This window comes from Leptonychotes weddellii, chromosome 7 (assembly GCF_054177405.1).
Source record: "Leptonychotes weddellii isolate Sample4059 chromosome 7, ASM5417740v2, whole genome shotgun sequence".
In the NCBI taxonomy this organism is placed as follows: domain Eukaryota; kingdom Metazoa; phylum Chordata; class Mammalia; order Carnivora; family Phocidae; genus Leptonychotes; species Leptonychotes weddellii.
The window spans coordinates 115880255-115903877 of record NC_138375.1 but is presented as its reverse complement, the minus strand read 5'-3'; the positions used below and the strand labels follow the sequence as shown (position 1 = coordinate 115903877).

At 53.1% G+C, this 23623-nt stretch overlaps 1 protein-coding gene across 3 annotated transcripts in view; it reads right to left on the bottom strand.

The window, feature by feature from the left end:
- The window catches only part of FSTL4 (follistatin like 4), a 400176-nt gene that overhangs the window by 224434 nt on the left and 152119 nt on the right, over nt 1-23623 (bottom strand). The window lies entirely within an intron of this gene.

The following is a 23623-nucleotide window of genomic DNA, read 5'->3' as shown; positions in this document are numbered from 1 at the left end:
AATCACAGGGCCTCAAAACTCATGCTGACCCTCTCCTGAGTTGGACAGGCTCCGCTGAGCTTTCTGAGACACCGAGATGAAAACCACTGGCCGACTAAGTCTCCTCACACCACCGACCCAACACCAGCACCACCGCCAGGCCGTGCACACTGCTGCACTTTTTTGCTGTGTACAATTGCACACTTCGTACCTTCTTTAAATCAACATCAGGCACCCTGTAGAGGTTATTCGATGTGAACAAAGTGCATTAAGTCAAATCTGATGATGTTTCAGAATATTTTTGAAGATGTGATGTATCAGAAAATTGTTCCCTCTAAACACACTTGGGGAAATAGTCTCATTCCATATGGACCACCTTCATTTCCACCCATCCCCAACCTCCTTTGCAGAAGGTCTTCAGCACAACACCTTGTGTTCGTAAGGTAAGTGTGACTTTCTAATTAGAAATCAAACATGGGTGGTGGAGGCTAAATGCGGAATTCAAATTCACATGAGGTCCAAAAATATCCAGCCGTTCCTATCTGAGCTTTTTCCAGGTGCAAGATACCGATAAGGGGAGTTTGATTCTTCTAACGGGCCTTAGAGAAGAAATGGCAACACTTAAGGCTTCCCATCTGGGAAAGGAGAGGAAAAGCCCGAACGTTCTCAACATTTACCCTTGAAGAGAATTTTCTCATTTTCTGGTGTTGGGGCAACTCTTCCGTGGTTTGGGGAGGTCCCCAACCCCTTCTGCTACTGTATCTGCTCCTTAAAACCATGTGGGTGGCTGACCCGTCAGACCCATCCTGCTGGAGAGCGGGGAATGCTAGGACATTCACAATCCAGGACACAACTGCTTTTTGGATGGTGTTCTCCTACCCGGGCGGGTCTGCACCTGGGGCGGGGTGGGGGTGCGCAGGGTCTTCTCCGTTAAGGAATCCAACCCTCTAAGCCCAGCTCCTCTGGGAGTTCAACTTGATGTTCTGAGGGGGCCCCTAGCACTGGTAGGTCAATTTCTGCCTATAGGGACCCTCCAGACCCCTCGGAGGCCCCACCTAGACTCTGCCCCTGCCGCCAGATTCCACCCAGACCGCACTGCCTATAGCAACCGCCCGACTCTGTGCCAGGCTCCCTCTGCCCCTGGCTTTTGCACATCCCATCCTCTGCCCAGAACACGTTCCACCCCGGGCCTCCTGGTCCTCTGCCTCGGGCCCTCGCTGGCTTTCAGTTTAGACATCATGTCATCTGAGACACGCCTCCTACATCTTCATTTTGGGATTAGGGGTTCCTGCTGTATGTGCCTACAGCACCCCTTCTCTTCTGGCCCCTGTGCTGAGCTGTGGTTATCAGACCAGAGCACGTGGAAGGGAACCGTGTCTGTGTGGGTGAGCCCCTCACAGGGTAGGTTAAATGATTCACCAACAGAAAGGAAGAAAGAAAGGGAAAGGAAAAACATAGAGACAGACGGGCAGGTAACGTCTTGTCCACAGCCCCTGCTATGGTCTGAGTGTGTTCTCCCCAATTTACATGTGGGAACTCAAGCCTCAAGCTGATGGTATTAGGAGGTGGGGCCTTGGAGAGGTGATGAGGATTAGGGCCTGGGAGCGCTCGCTAGCCCCTTCAGCATGTGAGGACATGGTGAGAAGTCAGTAGTCTGCACCCTGGAAAAAGCCCTCACCAGAACCCAGCCATGCCGGCACCCTGATCTCAGGCTTCCAGCCTCCAGAGCCTTAAGAAATAAATGCGTGTTGTTTCTAAGCCACCTAGTCCGTGGTATTTTTGGTATAGCAGCCCAAACTCACAGAGACAGCCCTCACGGGAGGGTTGGCCCACCAGACTGCCCAGGGTGGTTAGAAGTGCTGAGCAAAGCTGGGCCAGCTGCTTCTCCAGGGCCACCGCCTTCTCAGGTGCCTGCCACCTTTCCCAGGACCACCCACTGCCTTATTTAGGACGCATCGCCTTCTCTAGGGCCTGCTGCCTTCTCCAAGGTCCACCACCAACGAAGGCCAGCCAAGGGGCGCTGCTGCCTGGTCCCACCGGCAGCCACAGTGCAGCCAGGTCTCCTTCTTTGGGCCTGGCTCTGATCCTGTTTGGTCCCCACATCCAAGTTAAAGAGCAAGACTGCTTTCTTCTGGCATAGGGAGCACCGCATAGCTTCAAAGAGCAGAGAAAGGAAGGAGCAGCTACCAGAAGAGAGGCCTTGCTGGGGGAGGGTCATCCCGTGGGGACGACCACATATGTGACATGCGCACACCATGGAGTGCAGGTCCTGCCTGGTCCCTGTTACCCGCAGCCAGGCTGTCACCCCATTCACTCTGCCTGTCCTGACAGCTGACAGGGTCTTAGCCAGGCCCTTCTGTCCAGGGACTCTTGGGGACAAAATGCATCACCCGGAGACCAGTCGCCACCCCTTCCCCCCAGGGAAAGCTCTCAGACACCAGCTAGGGCAGCTGGATCCCTCCGAACGCAGACCAGAACGTGCTTCAGGTGGGGCTTTCTTGCCCCGGCTGTACGGGCCCTCCTGGTCCCCCAGACTGGCGTGTGTGCCTGCCAGAGCTATGGCCGTATTGAAACAGAGGGAAACTTGGGGAGACTATTTAACTGAGTTTTGAATTTATGCTTGAGTTTTGAAGGAGGAAAAAAAAAAGACAACTCTCTTTATACAACTTCCACGAAAGGCTATAAAACACAGATAATTTACATGTGGGAGCAGATAGCAGGCTGGGTGCTGTTCTAGGCAAACCATGTGTCCCCTGGCAGTTCTCTTTAATGGATACTACGAGTTTATATGTGGTTTATAAACTCAGGCTAGCAATTTCCCTGAGGGATTGATTGTAGGACATAAAAATGCTAACAGTTGTGACCTTCATTTCTCCCGAGGAGACTGTCTTCCTAACCACCCCTATTCCGGGGGCCCCCGGAGCAACTGGAGCCCCATCGAGGCCCCCAGACTCTCATCCACAGGCTACCTGCTGCGGACTCTCAGCCTCTCCTGTTCCAGAACCTGCCGGCATTCGTGTGTCCCAGCCCCAGACCTGTATGCCCCTCTTCCCAAGTTTGCTCCATTCTTCTGCAGGGTTCCTATTCCCACACAGCTCGCCCACATCAGGAGAGTCTGACCCCGAAACTCCACATGGGGCCTCCTCTCTCGCAAGGCCCTCTGCAGGTGGTAGTCCTGGAGGACTGGAGGTGGTCGTCCCCCGGGGTAGCCTTCCCACCGCCCAGCCCCACCCACTGTCCTCACGATGGATCCCTCCCTCTAGCCATCACTAGCCATGAGGCCCAGCACATTCTGTCTCCTCCCTGGCCCTCAGTCACCAGGAACTCAGACCACCAGGGATTTGGTTGTGGAGCAGCAGAGGTGGGTCCAGAGGCAGTAGATGGAAAGCTCACGTCTAGAGCCTTGGGGTCGGCAAGACCATGCGGCTCACAGAGGGGTGAGAGAAAAGAGGGTTCGTATGACAAAAGTTCCATTTCCTTTTAGTTTTTTAGGACCCAACTGAGACCGTTCATTCTGGGCCCCACTGCCTGTGCCGTGGGGTCGCGGCGGGCCAGGTGGGCGCCGGCACAGCAGGGCTGTGGCAGAGGTCGTCGGAAGAGCGGTGACAGCCAAGGTACCAGAGGACTTGCGTGCTAGGCATGCACGTGACAAGCCTTATCTACGAGGTCGGCGTCATTAGCAGCCCTTGTGATGGTTGGGGAAGCCGCGGCGCAAGCGGGGGAAGGACTTGCCCAAGGCTCTACGGGGCCACCTGGTACCCACGACTGCCTCTCAGCCGTTGTGCTCTTCTGCCTTTCCTCGAGGCAGACCTTCACTCGATAAATCAAAGCAGTACATATTGCACCTCCCAGAAATTTCCAAACCTGATGCTCAAGAGCAGCACCCTGGCTGGCACAGGGGCAAGGCCAACACGCTTGGCGAGATCCAGGGTCAGATTCCCGGAGCTCAGAAAACACAGCTCACAGGAGCACATGAAGAATAACAATGTGCGCAGGACTATTACTTTTAAAATATCGTTTCAGGTGGGAATGCAAGCTGGTACAGCCACTTTGGAAAACGGTGTGGAGGTGCCTCAAAAAATTAAAAATAGAGCTACCCTACGACCCAGCGGTTGCACTATTGGGTATTTACCCCAAAGACACAGATGTAGTGAAAAGAAGGGCCATGTGCACCCCAACGTTCATAGCAGCAATGTCCGCAATAGCCAACCTGTGGAAAGAGCCGAGATGCCCTTCAACAGACGAATGGATAAAGAAGATGTGGTCCATATATACAATGGAATATTACTCAGCCATCGGAAAGGATGAATACCCAACTTTTACATCAACATGGATGGGCCTGGAGGAGATTATGCTAAGTGAAATAAGTCGAGCAGAGAAAGTCAATTACCATATGGTTTCACTTATTTGTAGATCATAAGGCATAGCAAGGAGGACATTAGGAGAAGGAAGGGAAAAATGAAGGGGGGGAAATCGGAGGGGGAGATGAACCATGAGAGACTATGGACTCCGAGAAACAAACTGAGGGTTTTAGAGGGGAGGGGGATGGGGGATGGGTTAGCCCGGTGATGGGTATTAAGGAGGGCACGTACTGCATGGAGCACTGGGTGTCATACGCAAACAATGAATGGTGGAACACTACATCAAAAACTAATGATGTACCGTATGGTGACTAACATAACACAATAAAATAAAATAAAATTTAAAAAAATATACCGTTTCGGTGTGAGCTACATAATCCCGCCATTCTGGTGGAAACGTCCTAATTTTTCAACAGAACTTTCCTTTTTTTTTTTTTTCCGTTCTTGGAACAGATGGCAAGATTTTTATCTCAAATAGCTTCAGTGAGGAAATTGTTATTTCCACCCCTTGTTGGCATGTGCAAGTACACCACATGCCCTACACGAGCACGGAAGGAGCTGTGTGTACGTAGTCTGTGCTCACTCCCGAGATGCCCACGAGACACTTGCACTGTCCGTGAGGAGTGGGACGAGAACACTGCGCTGGCCCGCCCCTGCGGGAGTCGTGTGCCTGTCTCGGCCCCGCGCCCCTCACCCCGCGGCCGCCCATGGAATGGTTCCTGCTGACTGTCCCACAGCTGTAGCTCGTGCTTTTTCTCTGCACCCTCTGTCTGCTGCAGGCCCGGCAACCTTCTGCAGTGGCCTGGGAGGGCACGGGGGCCCAGCACCCGCCCCGTCTGGGGTGGCTGCGGAGTAAGGCCCACCGATGGCCATGGCAGCCAGCCCCTCGGGTGTCACTCCGGTCCCCATGGGGCCTGTGCTCAGAACTGCAGGGCTCCCACCCCTTCATGCATGGCCTCACCATACACCTGGTACGTGGCAGGCCCTCCCCGCTCCAGGGGCTCCCGGCGGGGCCACACACAAGGCAAGGGCCCTTCTTCCGCCAAGTCTCCCATGATAGCGTTGGGAGCCCGTGAACACCCCTGCGACTGCGGCGGAGACTGAGGCTGAGAGGGACCGCGGACAACTGCCAAGGTAAGACGCTCCTCGGGCTTTTCCCACTGGGTGGTCCGACCTCCTGCGGTCTGTGTTCAGTAATAACCCAGTGAGTCCAGATCCCAGGGCGGGGGCTCGGGATGCCGTGTCTCCGAAACAAACTCCCCACGGGCCTGACACAGCTTGCCATCCACTAAACGTGGTAAGATGGGGATTTACATTCGGATCCCCACAGAGGACTCTTTTTAAACCACGGCTGCCACCACCGTTTCAGGTAATCGACAGACTAATTCACACCCAGATGCTGAATGGCCCATCAGCTCATTTATACTGGGGAGGCAATTCTGACAATGGTTTAACAGGTTTTCCCTTCCTGAGAGCATTTACATGTTAGCGGTGGCCTCCAGGCATGGAGACAGGGACTGAGAAGGGGAGGGGGGCAACCCCGATCGCCCTGGTGTGTATACCCACGGCTTCACCTCTTCCGAGCCCACGGCAGTCCTGCGGGGCGAGGCAGCTGTGCCTTTGCGCTCCCCTGCTTCAGTGCTTCATCGGAGACCAGCCCCACCAGACGGGCTGTCAGCACTTGCAGGACCCCCACCACCCTCTGCAGAGTGAGGCTTTATTTGGGGCACCCCCACAGCTGGCACAGCCCTACGGAATCAGGCACTACACGAAGCCTTCTGAGTCGGAGAAAGGCAGCAAAGCCAAGAAAACATACTGCCACAGAGCCTAGGCCACGTGGGCTTCTTCACAGTCCTGAGTTGTGGGCTGTGTCCTCGGAGAGGTGGGTTTTAGGGCTTGTTTAGGGCAGTGGGCTCTGAAGACGGGAGCCTGGAGTTCGTGACCCCATCAAGTAACCAGGAGAGATCTCTGCATGGGGAAAATGTGGGACACAGTCTGGAAAGGATGAGATCCAGAGAGACCCTTCTACAAGCATCCACCCCAGGGGGGCATCTGGGGTGAGCGGTGACCCCCCCAATTCAGGGTCCACATGAATAGTCCCCATGTTGCTTTCTGAGCTGGCTGATTTACCCACTGGCTACACTCTTTTCATGCCCTCCTGGCAAAGTCACCGTGCGATTCACTTTGCCATTTATTTTTGCCAAAACACACAGGTCAAGTAAAAGAGAATGGAGGGTAAATTGGATTTCATCACCAGTGAAAGGGATCCACAGCGATCGGCCCCCAGGCCCTCTACTCTTGGGGTTCTGCTCTGCCTTAACTGGGGACACGATGTGGTCGGTTGTCCAGCTTCAGTTACCATCCAGGCTCCTGGGGCTGGTGCAGGCCACGGGAAGGTTTTTCTCAGTCTGGCGGCTGCTACGTTAGTGGCTTCGGAACCCTCACCTACGAGTGCCACCTTGAAAGAAGAGTTCTTTCTGCTCAGAGCTTTGCTCCATTTTGTCACCAAACACAAAGACCAGCCTTTCTTCTGTTTCTGTACCCTGGGAAAAAAATCCAGGATGCAAACCCACAGCCACCGAGCCACTTTCGATCAGGGGACACTCTTACAAGTAGGCCAGCTATAAGATCCATCGTCTTTAGGACACACGATCTGGATCGTGCCAAGAGGCAGCAGCTGAGGAGGTCACCCGAACATGAAGGTGCCGAGCCCACGGGATGGGCACTAAGAGCGGGGGCCTCTGCCAGGACTGCGCCTCCAGGGTACAAGGAAGGCTGGGCCCCAGCTCTACCACCTTCTCCTCACCACGTGCGCACACCCGAGCAGAGGCTCGGCAGCACGCTCAGAGCCCAAGGACCCCAGGGAGCCCCGAGCACCATCACCAGTCTTGTCCATCTTTCATAATTCAGGAGAAGCAGGGTTAAAAAAAGTGCATGAGCAACGGACATAATTGATATGTGGCAAGCGGACGAGCTGGCGGCCTCTCGAATCATAAAGTTTAAATAACGGTGGTTTAACACCAGATGTAAGTGCAGCTGTCCTGAGCGGAACGCCATTAGCTCCATTAAGATGGGAGATGCTGCTTTTCCCAGCTCAGCATCCCCAGGAAAACATCACACCTGTCATCTCTGTGCCGCAAGCAGCTGACTTGATGCGGGAGCCTACCAGTGCCTTTTCAGATCAGATCCATCAAGGGCCTGGGGCATTCACAGAGTAGGGGAGAAGGGGCTGCAGATCAACCGAGAGAGGGGCCCACCATGCCCGCCCTGAGCGTGTGCTGGACAAGACCTTGACTCCAGGTATTCCTAGGTGGCCTGGCTCTTCATGCCCCACGGAGGGCGTGGGATGAGTGGAGGGAAAGAGTGGCAGAACAGGGGAGGAAGGGAGAGGTGGGCAAGAAAGGGAGGGACAGAGAGAAGGGAGGATGGAGGGAGGACGAGGCAAGGGAGGGAGGAGACCGTGGAAGGGGAGAGAGAGCGACTGAAAAAGGGAGTCCTTCCCCAGGTTTGCCAAGTCCCCGGAGGGCAGGGTGAACTGATCTGGGCAGGTAGGGAATGTGATTTGGCCTACCTGTGCTGGTTAATGGCCAATGTTTCCACTCCAATCAAGAAATATTTTCAGGGGCTACTGGATACGAAGGGAAAGTGTGAGGATGTCAACAACAGCACGGGACCACCAGGGTTGAAACATAGGCACAAACACACCCGTGGAGAGAGCCTCCAGCCGGCATCCCCGACCCCTACCTGAGAGCATGGCGCTGGGCACAGGGCAGTCTCGTGTTACAGGCAACAAACAGACCCAGATCGGGGAGAGAGTTCTCCAAGGCCCCTGGGGCAATTCAGAAGGAAGGCGAACTGTCGGAGTCAGGCAGAAAAATTTTCTATTTTTCCGGCAATGAAATTACTGTAACTCTTCACCAGGCAAAGAGAACACTGGGATCACCATGAGCTACCAATCAATGCCAAGGTGGCCTGACCCAAAGAGACAAGGACGCATCTGTCCTGCTGTCTGCCTGCTGCATGACTCGCCCCATGTCAGGAGGTGGTGCAGATGCACACAGAAGAGACATGGACCCTCCTCCTCCAGGAGCCCACACCTGGCTGGGGAGTGAAACCAGCTGAGTGCCTGTGGCTGCCGTGGGCTCCGTGGCCAGGCTGCAGGAGCACAGAGGATGGAGCCTCCGGACCTTGTGGAGGAGTGGGTGGTGGCCACGGAAGTCAAAGGAGGCACTTGTTCCAGGCGCAGGGCCTTTCTCCTATGCAGCCGCCTGGGATCACGGCACACACCCGGGTGACGGATGCCCCCGTGCAGCCGGCGAGTAGGCGAAACCCTGGGGCCACGAGCCATGACCAGCACCTGGGCTGCAGGAGACCCAGGGGCCCCAGGAGCTGCAATGCTATCACCTCTGCACACCGAGGCTGCCAGGAGCCGGAGATGTCGGCGGCCCACAGGATGGCGGCCTGGCCCCGCGTCTCCTAGACACGCACCTGGAGCTGCGCTGCCGAGCACCACTCCCGCCTGGCTGATTGCCCGGAAGCAGCTTGTCCAAGAAGATCCAGACCGCTCTTGTGGTATCATCCTTCGCTCCGGTCTCTCAAGTACCAAACCAAAGAATTGAATTTTTAAAAGACAACAAAGGTATTTGTGTTGCACTGAGCAGTGAGAGGGAAACAACACAGGAATACTTAGTGGGATCCACAGCTGGGGAAATTTTCCTGAGCTAAGAGATTTCTCTGGGCAGGCAATGTCTATAGACGTTTCTCATTTAAGTGGAAATCCCTCCCGAGACCCTAAACAACAATGCTAACACACCCAGAGCTCACTAGTGCCGGGTACTGTTCCAAGAGGCTTGGGTGTATTAATCACGTAATCCTCACAACTACCTTATGAGGTATATACCCTTACTAGGTGTGCTTCACACATGAGGGAACTGAGGCGCAGAGAGGTTAAGCAACTAGCCCAAGGTCACTCAGACTGAAAGCAGCAGAGCCGGGATTTGAACCCAGGCAGCCTGAGCCCAGAATCCATCAACTTAACTGTGACTGTTGTCATGAATGGTAAATAGTCTAGTGAAAGCATTAAATTAACTTTCACAAGAACTGCTCACAATTCTGGGGACCTCTGCAGCTGGTTTACGGAGGGATTTATCTACTTCGTTTTAATAGACCTTGACATAATTAGTTTTGGGAGTCTATCCCAGAAAGAACTCCAAAAGGGACTTTTCCAAGAGGGAAGGAGGGAAATGCTTTGGCACTCTGAGCCCTCCGAGTCCTTCTGCCGCAGAGGGAAGGGATGAGTCGTCTTTTGCTGGAAGGCAGGACCCCAGGCAACCGGGGGCGGGGGGCACTGGTGGTTCTCCCACACCACATGCTCTGCTGTCCTTGGACCTCATCTAAACACCACGGAAGTGACAGAGACGACATTCTTCTTCACCGCGGGCTCACTCCGTGCCAAGTCCCACTCCTCATCCTAGCCTCGTGGTGAGCCCGTGACGCAGCCGAGGCGCAGAGGGGCAGTGACGTGTGCCTTGTCAACTTGGATGCACAGCAGTGCCCGGGACAGTGACTGAAGCACGGGTGTGCTCAAACATGAATGAATGAACAGACGAATGAATGAATGGATCCGGATCCAAGCCGAGGCGCCAGCTCAGTGCGCTACCCTGCATCCCCCATGCTCCTCTCCTTCTCCGTCCACTGACAGCACGGCCTGTGCATAGGCAGTGGAGGACATGTGACTCTTTCTCTCCCTTGCACGGCCCCATCCGTGGGAGGGAGACCGGCCGATGCCGCCCTGTCCTGAAGTCCATGGTCTCCCACCGTCACCATCATCACCATCCCCCTGGCCTCCCTATGACAACACTGTGAGTGTACACTGACTGCTGCACAGCTTTCCAAGTTTTTGTGCAGAGACCAGATGGACGCCTGAATGCCCTCCCAGGCGATGGCACCCATCCCCCAGGAGCAGCACCCTGCTGCCCCCGGCCCAGAAGCCTCACAGAGGAGACTATGCTCCTGCCCCTCTTTGCTGTCTCAAGACAAGGCCCTCCTGGGCCCGGGCCTTACAGCAGGGGATGGACACCTGACCTATGTCAGCCCCTGGGGCTGGCCCTGACTCTTGCCCAGCCCAGGCCGCCAGGTTGAGGGAGGAGTGGGCGAGAAGCAACAAGCCACCTTCTCACACGCCTGCGCAGCGGGGCCACTATGTGGAGCGCGCTGTGGGTGCTCAGCAGGGACTGGCAGCTATGTCCTGGCTGATGGGGACGAGCGGCCCGGGCGAGGCACCGCAGGCTTGGGGGCGCTGTGGCTGCCGGCAGCAGAGAGGGTGCTCGCAGTTCCGAGAGCCCCTGCAGCCTTTCCATCCGAAGTGGAAATGCCGAAGCTGGGTCAGGAGGAGGCATTCCAGCAACACAGTAGCTGTCAGAAGAGAAGCAGGGGCCGTTCTCCGTAATAGAAATATCACATTTCTTCCCCAATCAGCGAGTTTTAATTTATTTATCTAGCCGAGCCATGATGGATATAGTCTACCCAAATATATTACATGGGGATAATGCAATCTCTTATCCAGAAAACCACCATATTATAGATACTATCAAGCTACTTTCTCAAAAGTGTTTGGTACCCTAGCAACCAAAACAGAAAAAAATTAAAAAACAACAACAACGACGACGAAGACATAAAAATTACACTGCATCTGCGATACTTTGTTGAAATTAGTTTTGCAATAAAGCACATATTGTAAGAAGAAAGGTTTAATGATATATCAGTTTGGCAAAAATCTGATTACAAAGCAAAAACACATACATCTAAGTAAACTTGCAGAGCTTTTAAAAATGAAACTTGGCAAGGCAGTCCTGGGCAAGCTCTATCGGAGAGGGTGCTGGATTTTTTTCTTTTTTCCTCCTTAACGGTAAAGTCTGCACCAAGCAAGAAGCCCTTCCTCCACACGCAACTCAGCGACGCCAGCCTCAATCCCGAATTGCAGTGAGCAGCAGTAAGCACTGGGGCTCAGAAGCTTGCACAGACGGCAGACGCTTGCCTGCACCTACAAACCAAGTAAAATCTCTCTGCCCCCAAAGCAGGAATGCATGTCTCTCGCTGTGGAATTACATGGCGAGACCCCAGCAAGACGGCTGCCACATCGTGCTATGGGTGCCATGAGCAGCTCTCCGCTCCGTGGCCCTGGGATTGGTGGTTCGGAAGCCCGCACAGCAGCTGCCTGTCACCGGCTGGGCGGCCAAGGCTGTGCTCGGTGAGGACCCCCTCGGCAGCCGGCTTGAGACCGCAAGTGCCAAGACCCCGAGACGTGTGGGTTCCCCACGCACTGTCCTATCACCGGGCTCTCCTCATGGCATTTCGTTCTGTAATATTCTCTGTGGCCAATCTCTTCCACCGGCTGGAGTGCCTTGGGGGCAAGTCCCTGTGTTAGGTGACACTTGGCACACAGCAGCCCTCCCTCAATGGGAGTTGGGCAGTTGCTCGAATGGCAGGCTCCAGACCCGGCGCAGGGGGAGGGTGCGGGGCAGGGGGTAAGGCAGAGAGATGATCAAGAGACAAGCCCCATCTTGGGCAGCTCACAGCATGGTTTCGGGGAGGGGAGGGAGAAAGGTGCACGGGGAATCTTCAGCAACCCCCATGTCCGGTCTCCCTTCTGTTAATTCCTTGACCTTCCCAAGCTCCTCACCTTGGGCCTTCCTCATTTCCCTGCTACAGGAAAAAGAATAAACTCATTATATTACACTGCCAGGCATATTATCTTGAGAGGTATTTTCATTTCCCAAGAAAATATGAGGCAGGAAAGGCTTAACCCAGAAGAGCAAATGTGAGAAGGTCAGACATGGTGGGCTGTGGTTGAAGGTGACATAGTGCAGTACCCGCTGCTAACGGAGCAGAAGAAATCTGTTTTTAAAACATGTATGTACATGTACCTTACTGATTATATTTCTTAACCTATATTGATTGCCTTTCCAAATAAATGTGCCTTTTAGAAAGGGCCAGGCATGCAGACTTCACCAGCAGAGGCTGAGGGCAGAGGGTCTTTGAAGGGAGCCTGCTAGAAGGAAAAGTCTACTAGGGAGATCGGAGCACAATCTCGGGGCGGGGCGGGGCGGGGGGGGCTTTATGTCAGGGAGAAACCAGACTTGAGGAGGCTTCCACAGCAGATGATCCTCAAGGCCTTGGGAAAGAAGTGAAAAGGCAAAGGCGGAACGTGGTGATGAGGAACAAAGAACCAGACCCCTGACCCAGGGTCCTGCAGAACACAGGGGCTGGGGACAGCGGCTCCTTGGCAGGGAGGTCCCACTCAGCGAAAAGCTGAGCCGATCCCCACTCCCTGGGCAGGAAGGGAGTGCCCCGAGACTGGGCTACCCTCCAAAGGCCACATGTGTGCTCCCCTTCCCTGCTCAGGCTGGCAACACTTGGGGGACATTAACACTTTGGGTTAGGACCCAAGGTAGGAAGCTTTCCTTTTTGTTTCCCTGGAAAGGCCTGTCAATGCTCAAGGACCAACATCACCCAAAGTTTTGCTTTAAAAAATAAACAAAGACCCTCCAGCACAATAACAAGCCGTGTAAACCTGCGCTCTGCCGCCCAGCAGCTTTGGCCAGCATGGAAACAAGGCCCCACTGTGTCCAACCAGAGACATGAGAGGTTCTAAGCTGAGATGCACCTGCAGCACCCACACGTGCTAGCCTGCTCACGGGGGTGGGAGAACGCCCTAGGCCCCAGATGACCATGCTCTTGCCACCTCCGGCTCTCCAGTGGCCCCGGTAACTTCCTGTTCTCCCCCTTCAGATCTCTGCACACTGCACGAACTCACTGACAGGCCTCGTGAAATATGACTGCGGAGATTCCATTCCACAGACCCTTAGCAAGGCTCCAGCTAAATGCACTGGGTGGAATTTACAACCTACAATTTTCTGTAACATTGTTCCCAGGGTGGGGAGGTAGAGATGGAACAAAAAGGAAAGAAAAAAAGAAAGCTAAGGGAAGGAAATATAATTTCAAACTCATTCATGATTTATCTCTTCCCTCCCTGTGGCTTCAGGGGATTCTAACTCTGCTGCAAGAGGGCCTGGCTGTACCCAGGACGAGGACGCTTGCCACCGGAGCTGCAAACAGCTCGGGCAACCTTAACCCTTCCGTTGCTGGTTGCTTCCAGGCCTCACGTGGCTGCTACTTGGCCTGGCATTTGGTGGATCTCAGCAGCTGGGCAGGACATCACAGGCTCCCTGGGGCACGCAGGTGGGTGCACCTGGTTCACAGAGAGACTCGCCTCATTCTCCGCACAAACAAAATTCTCTGGAGCCAAACGGAACAGAAAATGTTTGAAATCTGTGTCCTTTCCACTTCTGTTGGGTCTCTCCTTTTTTCCAATGCCTTCCCTTTGAAATGCTGTAAAGCCCTGAAGGGAGACGAGCTGCAGAGAGAAGGAGGCTTTCAGGAATGTCAGCTTCCACGATAGCAAGCCCAGGCAGCGGGGCCAACCGGGTGCTCCATGGCCACCCGGGCTGTTTGCACCGATGGGCTCTGTCTCCAAAGGAATCTGCAGCATTGCCCCACATGGTTCATAAAAGCCCTTCCTCACACATTTTCCCCCCTTCAGTCCGCTTCTGCCATTTAATCAAGGATTTTTAACTTCCAGAAGGAAAGGGGACACAGGGACCTTGGAAGGAGTGGATGAGGCCATTAATCAATGGTCTCCTCAGGCTCGTGGGAAGAAGCCAGTTCGTACAGCTGAGTATCAGATTCCAATTAGTGCATGTGACAGGATGAAGGGGTTAATGCCCATGTCGCCGGGCAAAAGGAACCCCGGGAAAACTCACTCCGCCAGTCTGGCCTTCGGCAAGCATCTATCTATCTATACATCCAGCTGAGCTTTCCTTTCCATTCTGCGTAGCGAACAGTCATTGTTTAAAAATGTCACGATAATCATCAGCTGTTGCAGCAAAGATATGAAAAATGTATTGCAAGATCAAAAGGATGATATTGTCTTCCAGCAGATTACACATTCCATCCACAGAAAGGGCTAATCTGATGTCCTCAGAGAGGAAAGAGGTAAACATTTTCAACATTATCGCCATCCGTGTTCCATTTCTTTGGGCTGGCTCAAGAAAACAGTTATTTATGTATGAATAAAAAAGAATGATTTTTGTCCTTAAGAAAATAGTAATGGAAGCCTTGAAATACCTGCCTTGGGTTGTACAATGTGAGCTGGTACCCCCAGGAAGAAACATGCGGGCCACCACCCAACCTTGTCAGGTAGAAACAGCCACACTCCCACTTCCGTTCTGTCTCCACTCCAGCTTGCAGTGAGTTTAGGAACTGGCCAAGGTGTCCCACCCGACCGGTTTCATGAGGGGAGAAGGGCTCCCCTTGAGGGGAACTCCAGACAGGTGCCCTGGGTTTGGAATCCCAGCCCCTCCACGTCGGCATGATGTTCGTCCCCGAGTCTGTGCCCCAGCTCTAAAATGGGGACGACCAGGCCTCAGGGGTGTGCCCCAAGATGATGGGCAACTGCTGGCCAGGGAGCGTCCTCACAGACAGGAGGGGCTGGAACGACTGTTGTTATCAGTAGGAGTATTATCATTAAACATGAGGAGGAGGTTGGGCACGGGGAAGTCCAATGCTTTGAAATCTGCAACTTTTTGGTGATTTCAGCAAGTTGTTCCTGAATGCCCTGCTGTGTGCTTAGGCTTGGCCAGCCTCCTGGGAGGGACATGAAACATCCAAATGGAGTGTCAGACCAGCAGAGGGAGGAGGACAGCCTTCCACACTGCCACCTTCTAGAAGGGGCAGGAGAACCACGGGGGAAATGAGGCATCCCAGCTCCCGTGGCCTGCAATGTTGGGCCAGTGCTACTGGACAGCTCAGATCTCTGCCTTTCTCAGAAAAGGGGCACTGTCATCTCCTCCTTTCTCGATGGACCCCTCAACTGCCTCCGAGGGGGTGGTGCATGGGGCTGAGCCCTCCGGGGGCCTTTCAGCCAGCAGACTTCCAGAAACTGAGGCGATTTCACTGTTTTCTCCTGGTTCCTCAGCCTGAGAAGTACAAAGGCACATATGTTTATTCTGAAGCTGAAAACAAAGAGCAAGGCAAACCCACAAACTGGGCTGGAGGCTTTCCCATAGCCCCGGATCCAGGGAAGGGGCGGGGAGGGAGGCCACCTGCCGGTAACCGCCTCACCTAGAGACTGGGATTATTACCAGAGCGAGAGTCACTCAATACTTGAGGCAACCAAATGTGATTAGAATTAGGCCTTTAAATTCTAGATTTTAAAGAAACCTTTCTCTCTAGATTTCAAATGCAAATTTTAAATTTTGGTATTTTAAAAGCATTATTTTGTTCTCAGAAATCTACCAAAAACGTGAATCAATCCAATCAATAGATATTATCAAACATCTGCTTGAGGGGACTGTAGAGAATCAAAGACAAAACAGTGCTCGTCCTAAAGCAGCGTGTCGTCTGAGGCGATGGGCCACACAGGAGAGGAACGAGATGTGTGGGCTCCTGGTGCCCAAGGCTGCCTCTAGGACAGAGGGCACGGGGAGGTCATGGTCCAGTGAAGGCCAGCTTAGGCTTGGCGACAAGAAATACTGTGGTTTTTACTTCTTGTTTTAGCCTCCCTGTGCTCTGGGTTACATACCCTTGACTGGTGAAGTATGTTTCTGGACGACCATGTCCCCTTTCCTTTGTCAGGGACTCAGGTGACACCCTCTCGCTCCCCGTCACAGACACATGGGTCCCCATGCCACACTGCTCTTTCCAACAAGGGCAACAACAAAGCTGTGTGGGGCTGACGACGCCGCCTGCCGAGGAGATGCATCTGCCCTCGGTCAGCCCTGGAGGCAATGCTCCCCTCCTCCTTGGAGAGACCAATCTCCTCCAGTCTCAGGCCCTGGTCTCTTGCTGTCCCCGCTCAGGGTCACCTTACTGTCGCTTCTCACAGGAACACACATTTCTTCTCTTTCCATTCTATCTGTGAGCTCCTGGGCTCTATTCCCAGGGAAGCCTAATAGTAGTGCTAGGCCCCATCACCATATCAAAATGAAGGAACAGGACATATTTATAGTGAAGCTGGGAGAAACAGACATCCACTGGGGCCCAACACAACCTGAAGGACCCTGAACGTCTCTGGTAGTTTTTCTGGAAACTTCCCACAGGTATTATTCACTGGGTCAGGGCAGGCCCAGCTGGCTGGCTGTGTGACCTTAGGCAAACACTGCACCTCTCTGAATCTAAGTTTCTCCATCTGACAAATATGGGCTTGAACCCAACTACAGGCTCAAACCCCTCACAATCTTGCACGCTATAGGAGGTTCGCTTCTCACCTTCCTTCAGGTTACACTAACCCAGGAAAAAACCCAATTTCCTCTACAATCTTACTGTTTTACTTATGACGCTGAGTTTTCTGATATTATGCACATGTGTAGAGTCACTTTAACTGCATTAAGGTTTAAATGAAGTTTTGGAGACTCATCTAGAAATCAACCCACATTCCAGGGAATATGCCTGTGGGGGAAAAAACGCATTTTAGTTTCCAAAGGTCCAAACAACGGCATGACGACAGACGTTAGGCTGCCGGGAACAAAACCCTCTTGTGAATTGCGGACTGCTTGCACAAATCACTTACTCAAATTCCATCTGTCGACACTGCTCTGCTATTAAAATTTCCAATCTAAAGGGAAAATGCCATAACTAGTGTGGGTTTCAATCCCGTGTCTCAATATTGGGACCTGCCATCCATCCTCCCCTGTCATAACAGACTGATTACCTCCAGAAGTGGTTCTTCAGGATCAACGAGGTGATTCTCACATTCTCAGCAGTTTGGTCTCTTGCAAGGGACTTAATTCAATTCCTAAGTAGTTTACTGGGGCATTTACAAATTTCCTGTTCCCTATCCCAACGCCACAGTGTAATCACCCGGTTTTAGCTCACCGAGGTCTGTTGCTGCAAATCTGTCCTTGAAACATCTTGGGATAAATGCAGATTTGACTTTCTCCCCACTAAACCAAAAATACTCCAAAGTTCTGGAAAAATTCTACTACAGCTACTGGCTGTGGAGCCTGCTGGTTCCTGAGCAGACAAGTCTGGGGGGTTCACGGATTTCGCACCAGGGCCCTTGGAGAAGGGTCGGGTGCTCAATCCTATTTGCTATTAAGCCATTCATATCTAGGCATTTTATACTATTTAGATGACTTATTATGCCATTTGATCAGCCTGAGCAATAAATCTCATAAATTTTCTTCATTTGAGATCTCCACTGCCCCCCAACACATTTAAAAAGAAAAGATCAAATGACCTAGGATGTTCAAATAAGAAAATAATCATACATTCCCATGACCATACTTGAGAAGCCTCCAGCTCTGAGCTCTGATGAGACAAGCTCCAGGCCTGTGCGGACTTGGATGAAGAGCCCGCCAAGCGCATAAGCCCCTCCACCAGCCACCGTGGGAGAAGGAAATGGGGATGCAGGCAACAAGTGGGCCATCTACTTGCACAAACCATCTGGCCTCATCCTGAGTCATTCACAGACGTCATCCACCAAGGGGGCCGTGGGCCTGCAGAAACACACACGTAGCTCCTGCTGGCCAGCCACATCCTCCCTGGGGGCAGCCAGCCAGTGACATCTGCTTCGACAACATCCCCTCCTTCCCGGGAGGCTCTGACGGCAGACAGAACCTCACAGTACAAGCTGGCCAGGTAAGGGGCTCAGTGGGTGCTTACCCCCAGGCCTAGCACACACAACCCCCAAGAGGCAAGGCCTGGGACCTCGGTACTCCCTTCCCTCCACCACCCCGGAGGTTCCCTAAGAAATACCGCCAAGCTCTGCACCCCGTTGGGGCCAGGACTCTTTTTCTCTCTCTCACTCACTCCAAGATGTAGAACACATACTTTACTTATCTTCTAAACTGTAACACTCCATGCTGTGGCTCAGAATCCCACGCACCTCCATGGACCCTGTAACTTCCCTTCCCCCAAAAGAGGAAGGACACCCCCAAAATCCGTTTCCATGTCAGTGATTGGTTTGGAAAGGGGTGCACATCCCACTCTGGCCAATGAGTATGAGGGGCAATCTTTTGGGCACTGAAGAAATATGAAGAAGAGAGAGTGTTTTCTTCCCCTGGATGTTGTTTTGTCTCTATGTGACTCCTGCAGGGGGTCAGAAAGAGGGCAGAGCCAGCCCGCAGAGGACGGCAGGGTCATGAGCCTGGTCCTCGATAACATCATCGATGGTCTGGAGCCTGGGGCTGCCCTACCCAAGGACTTCACACGGAATAGGAAAATAGCTTGCCCTACTGTTTGAGCCAGTCTGATAGGGGCCTTTTGTAACCTGAGAGAGCAGATGACCTGACAAGAAACCCAGTTGCTGGGCTGTCCCTGGGCAAAGCCCTGAGTCCCCGGGGACAGGAGACATGCTCCAGTGACGCTTTGCTCACCTGGAGCTCACAAGTACACAGGGTCTGGTCTTGACTTGTTTCCAAAGCCTGGCTGAGGAACACCACGTGGAGTGTGTTCTAGGCCTTGGGAATTAAACTGGATTTCCTATGCATGGGGCACCTGTAAGAAATCACAATAGCCAGGGCCATTCTGGCATCCTTAGCCACAATGCACTAGGCCTTCTGGGTCACTCTCCAGCATGGGAACATCTGGTGACAAAGGCGTGACCCAATTTTAGTCAAGTTCCTTTGAGCTCTCTTCTCCCCTAGTCCTTGGCCTGCTGAGCCCAGTCACAGCAAAGAATCCTACTAAGCCAGTCTATCCAGAATCCCCCCCATTCCTGATATTCTGTCAAGCTTCTCTTCCTCCTCCCTTGACATTTAATCAAGCTCCTCTTTCTCTGTACCCTTGAAACCTAACCAAGTTTCCCTTAGCAATCTCCACCCTCCCCCTCACTCTGCCTGCTAGCTATAAATCAGTCCCTTCTTGTCTCTCTTGATTTGGGGCTGAGTTCCATCTCTCTCCCCCATTGCAATAATCTTAAATAAAATCTTCCTTGCCATTTTTAACAAGCGTTAGAATAATTATTCCTTAACACTAGCCATTCATTCCTCCTCAGCATGCATGCTTTGTTTTTCTTTCTGATGGTTCCGGCCCGGGCAGCGAAGGAGGGGAAAAGGTCTGTTACCCAAAGCACTCTCTCCTCTCTCATCTCGTCCTGGCTCCTCAACCTCCTGGTACAAAATCTTTACACCCATTAAGGAGGATTAAGGTTTAAAGTGCACATATCCCATCTCGAGGTGTTTGAATTTATAGGCACTAAGGTATAGATGGTGGATGCCCTCTCCTGACGAGAGATGATGAGAGAGAGAACAAATATAAATGACTGCACACATGACTAATTTTATCAGTCAAGATGTTGAGCACCTGAAAGCAGGGAAGAAGTCAGAAAGGACCAGAAAAGGTAGGGGAGGGTCGGTAGGCAAGGGCTGACTTCTTTACCTACATCGCCCACTTGCTGCAGGGCCGCCCAAGCCTTCGTGCACCCCAGATTTCACCAGGTCTGCACCGGTTCATTGCTCTGAATTCAGGTCCCGCCTCCCCCGGACAGGACAGTCACTGTCCCTGCAGCGCGTGTTCACTGACACATGGCAGCTGCCTCACGACTCCAAGGCCTCCCAGTGTTCTCCCCAGATGCTCTGCTTCTGGGCGCTAGAGTAGCCCCCCTGTGTCTCCCCACAAAGTACCCGCCGCCCAGAGCCCGCCTCCGCTGTGAGCGGGAGTCTCTCACACCAGGTACGATGGTGGAGGCCCCAGAAGATTCCAGGTGACTGACTTCAAGGCAGCTACGTGTCTCCAGTGGCAAAGCCATTCTGCTTTGCTGGTTCTGTACGCAGGTTTTCCGGGTTAAATAATGAGAAAGACCAGCCCCAACCCCCCTGCCCCCCACCACCAAATACCCTAAACAAAACGATAATCCAGACTTAAAAAGTTCAAGTTGTTCAAAGGAGGTTGCTCTCTCTTTCACGGAAGAGAAAAAACATGTATTAGTTTTACAAGAGAGCAGCCCACAAGGGCAAGTGCATTCCACGGCTGTGCCTGCAGCCCCGGGGACGCTCCCTGCCCTGCCCCCGGCCAGCAGCCCCCACAGTGGAGGATCAGCCACGCGCAGACCAGCCATGAAGGAGGAAGAGAAGCTTCCGTGAAGGAAGGCAGGGGACGGTGACTCCACGGCCAGGAGCTGGGAAAGGGTTAATCTGACTGCAAAGTGTGATGGGGAAATTCTCAAAGGTTATGTGAAAGAGGAGGCCATTTTCTCACACTTTATGCTTTTTCTGTAAAACAGAGCTGAGTGAACTAGGAATCTAAATCAAACCTTTCTATGACCTGCCTTAATTTGGGTAGTCTGGGTACCAAACCACACTTCCAGGCATTTCCGTTCCACTGGGAGAAATGATCATTGGCCCACAGGGCACACTGGCCTCTCACTGCTGGTCCCTGAGAGGTGTCCCCACGTTGACCTCCCCTGGCTTCTGCCCATGCCACGGTGATTACCTCTGTGGCCTATCATGACCTCCAGCAGAGGCATCCATCCCAGTTCCTGCCCTTCAAAGTCTGGCTAAGTGCTGATTGCTTCTGAAAGCCCTTCCTACCTGGCTTAGCCCACAGTTGTCTCCTGAGCTTCTTCTTGAGGCCATATGACTATTCCACACAAATGGGGAAGCCTCCTGACCTGCCCCCGTGTTGTTTTGATTTACTCGCTGTTACTTCCTGTGTGTTGCATTTTCCCCAAATAGAGAGTGAGCTTTCTGAGAGGAGGCCCCATGTCACATGTCCTGTGAAGCCCCCAGCAGGGTGCTGAGCCCACAGTGACGGATTGAAAGGAAAGGCAGCCTAGCAAGAGCAGAGAGTCTGAGTTCCCAGACGCATGTGACACAGAACCAGTCCCTCCCTGCTGGGAGAAGGGGGCGGTGAGTCGCACCCACCGGCCCACCTCATGGAGGGGAGCACAGGGGTCTGGCCTGGCAGGGTTGGTGACGGTGTCCCCTGCCGCTCAGGAGGCATGTCATCTCCAGCAGGCCTCAGCATGGGTCCCGAGAAACAGGCCGGACAAGGTGACAGCGACCGTGTACACCTGAATTAGCGTACTTCAGGTCTGCTGAAGGTGGGAAGAAAAGAGCCTTCATGGTGAGTCTGATAAAGTGGCATGCAGACAAGCGTGACTAACATAAATCTAACCAGGATACTAGATTTCCAAGTAATTAATATCGATGGTTGAAAACGCAAGGTAGTTTTGAGAATGTGGGGAGCAGGATGTGTCTCTGAGGAGGCAGGAGAAGTACATCAAAGAGAAGGGGCTGAGGGCGCTCAGCCTGCTGGATGGGTTTCCAAGAGGCCTGGGCTGGCACTCAGAGAGAAAGGAGGATGTATGGGATTTCTGTCCTTTGAAATTCTTCTCCAGCTAGCTCTGGAATCTCTCAGGCAAGAGTCTAAACCTTCCCTTGCCTAAGAATCGCCAGGGATGCTAGTTTAAAATACCCATCCTGGATCCCATCCCAGAGATTCTGATTCAGCAGGACTGGGCTGAGGCCCCAGACACTGATTTTCAAGGAATGTTCCCAGTAATTCTGGTGCAGGTGGTCTGTGCTGCAGATCTGAGAGCCATGTGAGCCCTGGAACAGAACAGAACTCCCGGCAACACCTCCTCTATGTTTTCAACACATCATCAAGGAACACTTTAAATAGATGGATGTCTCTGGGTTTTAGAATCTTCCTATGGGGACACAGAAGGGGGTGGCTAGCTTTTCAAGAGACCCGACTGCCACCCCTATGCAAACCAGGATCCGGCCCCTAAGGGAGAGGCTGAGTTGGGGTTCACCCCTATTGTAGCCGGGCAGCAGGAGAAAGGCTGACTTATGGACCTCACTGGGTTCTGAGTCAAAGGAAATAGGATGAGGCCTCTGTCATCAAGCTGCTCACCTACTATTTGAATGAGTTGCTCACCATGTTCTGCTTCCCACAGAGGAAAGGGTGGTGCAGGGCAGAGAAGAGAGCCCCAAACTGAATCACTCAATCTGTCTCTCTTCCCCGGGGGAAGTTCCTGACTTGGGGCAGAGTTCAGGTGGAAGGATTGCTTGGTAGAAGAGCATTTACCAGTCTTCAGGGCTCCTCATTCATTCAGTGGCCATCCATGCACCCATCTATCCAGTTATCTGTCCAACAGGTACTGCATTCTCTTTGAGTGACAGACCCTCTGCCCCGGGCTGGGAGCATACAATGAACAAGGCAAGGCCCCTCCTCTCTGTCAGGTGAGGGCAACAGAGAGACAAATGAATACAACAGAGCATAAAAGGGAGAGAAATCCTAGGCCTACGACACACAAAGGAGGAAGTACCCAAATCTTCCCACCATGACAGGGAAGGCTTCATATGGCCAGGAGGACTGGCCGGAAGGCTGAGGAGTGGGTCTAGGGTCAGAGAGTGCGTGTGCGTGTGCGTGTGTGTGTGTGTGTGTGTGTGTGTGCGCGTGCGTGTGCACCACACTCCATTGGGACAAAGGCGTGAAGCACACAGCGAAAGCATGAGGAAACTAGGTTTTCTAAGGTCTGTGTGGTAGGCAGGCTGGGCCTGCTGTGGAGCCTGGCTCTCTAGCTCCCTGGGGCTAAGGTTTGTCTGCTAGTTTACAGGAAGTCACAAAGCTGTTTAAAGTAGCAGACTGGGATTGAATTTGTGTTACTTGTGCTACTGGTGTTTCAGGCAGCTTGCTGTGTTGGCTGTGAGGAGGGCAGCTGGGGGGGAGACGGGGCGCTCAGCTGGTGGCTGCTCGACTGATCCTGGCCACGTCTGGCATTGAAGGGAAGGAGCAGGAGGACACTGCATCCACACACCCCGCCTGCAGGAGCCCAGGAGTCCAGTGTGGGCCTCAGGCTTCGGCAGGACCCCGAGTACGCTCAGAAGTGGCCAGAAGCAGAGTCCTGCCCTGAGTCTGGTTCCCACAGGGCCTGCTGCTCACCTCAAGAAGATCGCATCTCCAGAGTGCCCCGTCCCTTATGCACCCCTCAGGCCTGCTTTCTGGATGTTTGCTCGACCTGCTGGCTGTGAACTAAACTAAACGCTCCTAAAACTTTTCTTATACACTGCAGGCGTTTTTCTGCCTTGAGACACTCGGGTGGTTTGTTTTCTGAAATAACAAAAGCAATTAGACCAATGGCCTTCAGAATGGGGTACTCACAGGGAACAGCCTCTGCCCTGCACAGCCGGCGCCCGGCAGACTCCTTCCAGGTTCATCATTTATGGAGCCATCTGCCCGTCCTGTCACGAGCAGGTGTCTCGGTGAGAGAAGGGTGT